At 45.5% G+C, this 5,956-nt stretch overlaps 1 pseudogene; it reads left to right on the top strand.

The window, feature by feature from the left end:
• Window positions 1-226: 226 nt before the first annotated feature.
• LOC137143984 (epidermal differentiation-specific protein-like) lies at window positions 227-5,931 on the top strand (annotated as a pseudogene).
• The last annotated feature ends 25 nt before the right edge of the window (window positions 5,932-5,956 follow it).

Raw genomic sequence — 5,956 nt, forward strand, 5'->3', positions numbered from 1 at the left:
GATGTATAATGTTCCCTGCTTCATGACATGTGCATGTTTCTAAGGAACGCTTCTGAATAAATATTGCAAAAGAAATTCTCCAGTCACGTTGTTGTTATGTCCTGGCATTATTCCAGGCCAATCAGTTGCTAATGGGCCCAGATAACACAAGTTGTGAGTTCCTATTGGACAGCTATGTGCTAGTGTGATAGTGAGCGGCCGGTGTTCAGGTATAAAGCTGGTTGGACAGGGTAGCTCTTGTCTGTAGCAGCAGCCGATAAGAAGGTGCAAGGAGAACTCTGCAAGTGTCAGAAGCTGAAGCCAGAAGCAAAGGTATAAACTGTTAACTTCTTATTATTCTGTGTCTTGGCAGCTGCTTAAAGCATCTAGAGAAGAATTGTGGAGAGTTTGTGGGTTTAATATGCACGGTTCACATGATCTTACAACATCCCCTGAGACAATTTGATAGAAGCTGCAGGAGGAATTTAAAAGGGAGGAGATGCTATTGCTACCACCAGGCATGAGAGTGCACCTCTTCTATTTAGGGGAGGTAATTTCTGAGAGCACAAGTGCTGGGGCAGACCACACCACAGAGTATAGGAAGGGGAGATAATATTTTTTGTAGGCAGAAACAGCAGATACCACAGGAATGAAGCACAAACCTCTTTTTACCTCAAGTAGTTAACCAATATTTGAGTCCTTATGGGTGGTTTCCATTAGGAGGAGATATTGATGACAGAGTCAGATATTTCTTTGATACAATCCTGTTTATTTACCAGTTCCCTGAATGCAGCAGGAATCAGACGACTGGAGAAAGTTTCCTTCCTCACAATTCAAGTCTTTTTCCAGCCAGAGCTCTATCCAAAAACCTCTCTCTCTATTGGCTTTCTCTTAGGGCCACTCAACAAGTACTTCTCGTGCTGTGTCCTTGGCTTTCTGTCTCTCTTTCCCTGCTTTCTGGCTGCTTCTGACTTACAGACATGCACACAGCTCCTCACAAATGAATCCCCAGCCCCTGTGTTTGCATCCAGTACAGTCTTTTGGGTGGTGGCTTCCATTTTTACAACTGTCATGGAACAAAGGCATATTTAACTGCTATGTTATTTAGCCTGAATGAAAGGTGGGTACAATGCCCATAGCTTCAGTGAGGCGTGTGACTGTCTGTAGATCAAAGACTCACTTGCTGGGAGCCACCCAGCCTCCCGCATAACAGTATGTTGAAGGAAGTAAATGCTGACACTAAGCGAAATGCATGTGTGTGATCTTTAGTTCTTGTGCGGAGGAAAAAGAGCAACCTGCTTGTGCTGGGGTTTGTGCAGAGTTGTCAGCATTCAAACATTTGCAAGGGTCACTTGTCTCAATGAACTGGGGCAGGGGAAGGGGAAGGGGATTGGCCACTGGCAGTGTGAATTCAGGTGAGTTCGTTGCGTTACAATCCTTCGTTACTAAATCATGACAAAGAAGAAGAAGGGCAGTATTACTATCCTTCTTGTACGGATGGGGAAACTAAGGCACAGAGATTAACATGAACATTTTCAGTTGAGGGCCTAAAAGTAGGCGCCTATATCCATATTTAGGCAGCTATAGAATAGCCCAATCTTCAGAGGTTCCCTGAGCTGAGGCCAAGAGGAGGAGGGGAAGAGCATGCACTACAGGAAGTGAGTCCGTACTGTACAAATTCAGCTGAGCAAAAACTGCAATTTGTGAGATAGGAAATTCTAATCATTTGACATTTGTTTATGTCCAAAAGTGGAAGAAAAACCATCAATTATTTCACAGACCGTAAAGTTCCAAAAAGTTGTTTGGTAAATGTCAAAAGATTTTCTTTCAAGTCAGTTTGACATGTAGTTTTGGGCACTGCATGCCTTCATATTTCCCTCTGCGGCAGGCTCCCTGCCAAGAATATTTCTCCCCTGATACACCTCAGTCGTGTGACTTCTATCTGCACCATCTGAATCTGTCATCATGGACGTGTGATCTGAGTGAGGCCCAGGTCATAGAAGAGAACCAGGCACAAAGCACCTGAGCTTCAACTCCCTTGAGGCGCCTCGGCACTGGGCTGATACAGGTTCATGTTGAACAGCCCTGAAATGAAACGTTTTGTTTGGATGTTCTCAAAGGGAAAATCAAAACGTTTCAGCAAAAATTGGAAATTTCCCATGGAAATCCCATGCTTCCATAATGACCCTTTCTCTCTCAGTTCTCTCATTTTCCTCCCTCTCTCTCTAGCTCTTCCGCTTTGCCCATAGCCCGTCTCTTCACTTCTTCTATCTGTGTTGTGTCCTCTCTCTTCAGCTTTAACCCAGCCACCCTCTGACATGATGACGGCCAGGAAAATTTCAGTGAGTGGTGCTGAGATCCCGTGCGACAGATCACAATGCCACACACACAAATATGGTTTGGTTGCCTTCCTGTCAGGGGGTGGGACTGTGCCCAAATCGAGCAGCATTGCAACCCCAGCGATTGCAACGCCCAGAACAAGGAGCCGAGCCCAGCCAGTCCTGTGGGACAGGAGTCGCAGGAGCTGCTGCTATGGTACTCGCCAAGTACTTATTTAGTACTCATTACAGCAGTGTATGTATTGTATATCGTGGGCGAGAAATATTCAGTGAGCCAGATAGCACTAAATAGCACTAAAGCTATTTACTGGGTCATGGCAGGTCATCCCGGTTTACAAATGGGTCCTGAGCCATAAAAGGTTGACACGCACTGATGTAAAGCCAACGCAGCCCCCAGAGCTGTGAGTGTCTCTGCTCTGGGGAGACATTTACTCATGCTCTGAGATCCTTACAGCGATGAGAGCCGGTCACAAAGTTTTTAGAAGACACATTTTTTTGTTAGAAAATGCAGATTAATTGAAATCAAAACATTCTACAGGAATGTGTTGATTCTGATGAAATTTCATTTTGAAAAATTATTTGAAACAAAACTTTTCAGTGCGGTTTAAATGTTCTGGTTGAATCCTGCTGGAATCATAGCAGTGTCATTGAAGTGTAGGATTGGACGGGACCTCAATAGGTCATCTAGTCCAGTCCCTGCACTCAAGGCAGGATTAAGTAATAACTAGACCATTCCTGACAGGTGTTTGTCTAACATGCTCTTAAAAACCTCAGTGATGGAGATTCCAAAACTTTTCCAGGTACTTTGTTCTAGTGCTTAACTACCCTGACATTTAGGAAGATTTTCCTAATGTCCAACCTAAGCCTGCCTTGCTGCATTTAAACCCATTGCTTCTTGTCCTGTCTTCCAGATTAATGAGAACAATGTTTCACTTCCTCACTGTAATAACCTTTTAGGTACTTGAAAACTGTTATGCCCCCCTCAGTCTTCTCGTCTCCAAACTAAACAAAACTATTTTCTAGACCTTTAATCATTTTGTTGGTCTTCTCTGGACTTTCTCCAATTTGTCCACATCTTTCCTGAAATGTGGCACCCAGAACTGGACACAATACTCCAGCTGAGACACAGCTTTTGCAACAGTTTGATTGCCATAATTTTGCACCATTTGATTTGCAATTTTGAAATGATTTTTCATTGTAAAGTATAATGTATAATAATGATATTATAGGAACGGGGTCAACTGCCTCCCAAACACCTGTTCACAGCCAGGAGTTCCTCTGCAGTGCCTTGTTTTCCTCTTCTTCTGAGCACCTTCAACAAACTCTGCACAGTTTCTTTCAATCACAGCCCATCTTGGAGCACTTTTTTATTATTACTGAATCAACAAAATTCTCAAAACAAACACAAAAGAAATCCTCTCCTCAGTCTTAAGCTGGTCACAGCCCCTCCTCCCTGAGGTATTGGCCTTTCCTTGGGGACCACAGCAGAAGGAGACCCTCTTTCTATGCAGCTTCACAGCGCCGTCCCCTTCGAGTGTTGCCCTCACTGAACTCCCTCTGACCATTTATAGCCCAGGAATAGCCCACCCCTTCACTGGCCCAACTTGGAGCACCTGATTCCACCCAAGTGGGGCTCCTCCTGTAAGCAGGGCTGGCTTAGTCCCAGGCTCTAGAGCCCATAGGACAAGCCTCCCTGTTACAAAGGTATGACACCAGTTACCGCTTTTATTGGATTTATTTTATATTGTAATTTTAAAATGATTATTCTGCCCTGCTGAAATATAAAATAAAAGAATGTAAAAATAACATATTAAAGAGTCAAAAGCAGAATGAAACATTTCAATTTTATCAAAACAAAACATTTCCATTTACCCAAAATGCAATTTTTCATAGACCGTGGAGTACAGAGCAGGGAAGAGACCTTGGGGTCAGATGGTGGGGAAAACCCCCGCTCTTATCCCCGCTGGCTCAACGTTTGAGGAAGGAGTTTGCCCGTTCCCTCTGTACATTTGTGTATTTATCTGTTGTTGCAAATGACACTTATTTCCCTTCCCAGCACAGTCAGTCTCCACTAATCAGAGGCTGCCTCTCACGCTGTGACTCTGTTCTCTCTCCACAGCTTCTCAGTCACTTGCTTCTTCTCCAAGAACCAATCACAAAGATCCCGTCACAGCCAGCAGGATGAATGGGATCACCATTTATGAGCATGCAGACTTCAAAGGTAGATCCAAAGCATTCACTTCTGACATCGCTGACTTGAAGCCTGTAGGATGGAGCCAATGTGTCTCCTCTGTAAAGGTCACTGGCCAACCCTGGGTGGCCTATGAGAATCCTAATTATTCAGGCAAGTTCCTGGTGTTTGAGGAAGGTGAACACAGCTTTGTTGGTGAAGAAATGGATGACAAGATTTCGTCTCTCAACCTGATTACTGAAAACCTGACGAATCCCGAGATCACCCTGTATGAACACATCAACTATGAAGGGAAGATGATGGTGATCAAAAAGCAACCAATCTGAGCAAGCAAGAATTCGATGACAGAGTTTCCTCGCACAAGGTCCAGAGTGGTGCCTGGCTATTGAGTGAAAATGAAGATGGAACAGGCTTGAATTTTATTGCCCGGCAAGGTGTATCGTTTCCAAACTATTTAGCAATCAACTTCAATGATAAGCTTTCATTTCTGCGTCCCCTGAGACCTGGCACACAATAATTCTGGTGGGCTGCAGAGCCTGCCATCCCCGTGGTGCTATGGGTTGGCGACCCCTACGAGGAGTCAGAGAGGGAGAGCTCTGCCCATGCCTGCTCTTCATTGCTCCACAGAATCAGTGAATTTGGGAAGGCGCAGCTCATCCTGTGCAGTGCTTCATAGCCTTGTGTCCTGCTGTTTGTCCCCCAAAGCCATTGCAGAACTTCTCCAGGACCTCACTCTCCCAGTCTCCTGCATGCTTTCCCTGACTGGCAGCTTACTCTGGGTGTCCCTCCCGTCCAGACCCTTCATACAGATCTCTCTAGGAGGCTTATTCAGGGATCTGTGGCCTCTGTCTGCCAGTTCTTTTCCTTCCAACCCGTCTCTGGATGAGATGACCTGTTCAGGTCCCGGCCAGCTCCACACTTCTATGATTTCTAGGATCAGACACGACTCCCCAGAGCTGTTTGAACTGCCCTTGGAACAATTCGGCGCAATGATCACTGCCAAGACTCTGAGGCACCCAAAGACAGATTGAAGTGAAGTCCACACAGATGAAAGAGAAGGAATCAACCAAACAGGACATCAGCAAACCTCGATCACCACAATCTAAAGACAGCGTGAGAACTCCAGGTTCTAGAGTTTTATGGGGGTGGGGAAAGGGGGTGAGGAGGGGGTCATTTTCTTTGTGGAGATAGGAGCCTTCAGCACTCCCAGTATCAGCAGGGGATAAATGAGCCACCCACCAACAGGGAAAAATCATGGTGCTCCATTAGCAAGATCTCTCCTCACACAGAGCTGATCATCCATGCCTTAAAGAGCCATCTCAAGACGGACGGAGTTGATCACCACCTAGGACGGCAGAAGATGAACTGAACATGAGGTGCGCCAGAGCTCATTGGGCATAGCACCCCCCCCCAGAACATCCTTCAGGTAGTGCGCTCCAGCACAGAG

Source organism: Emydura macquarii, unplaced genomic scaffold, assembly GCF_026122565.2.
Source record: "Emydura macquarii macquarii isolate MOO-44397 ecotype Brisbane River unplaced genomic scaffold, CSIRO-AGI_Emac_v2 contig_3375, whole genome shotgun sequence".
In the NCBI taxonomy this organism is placed as follows: domain Eukaryota; kingdom Metazoa; phylum Chordata; order Testudines; family Chelidae; genus Emydura; species Emydura macquarii.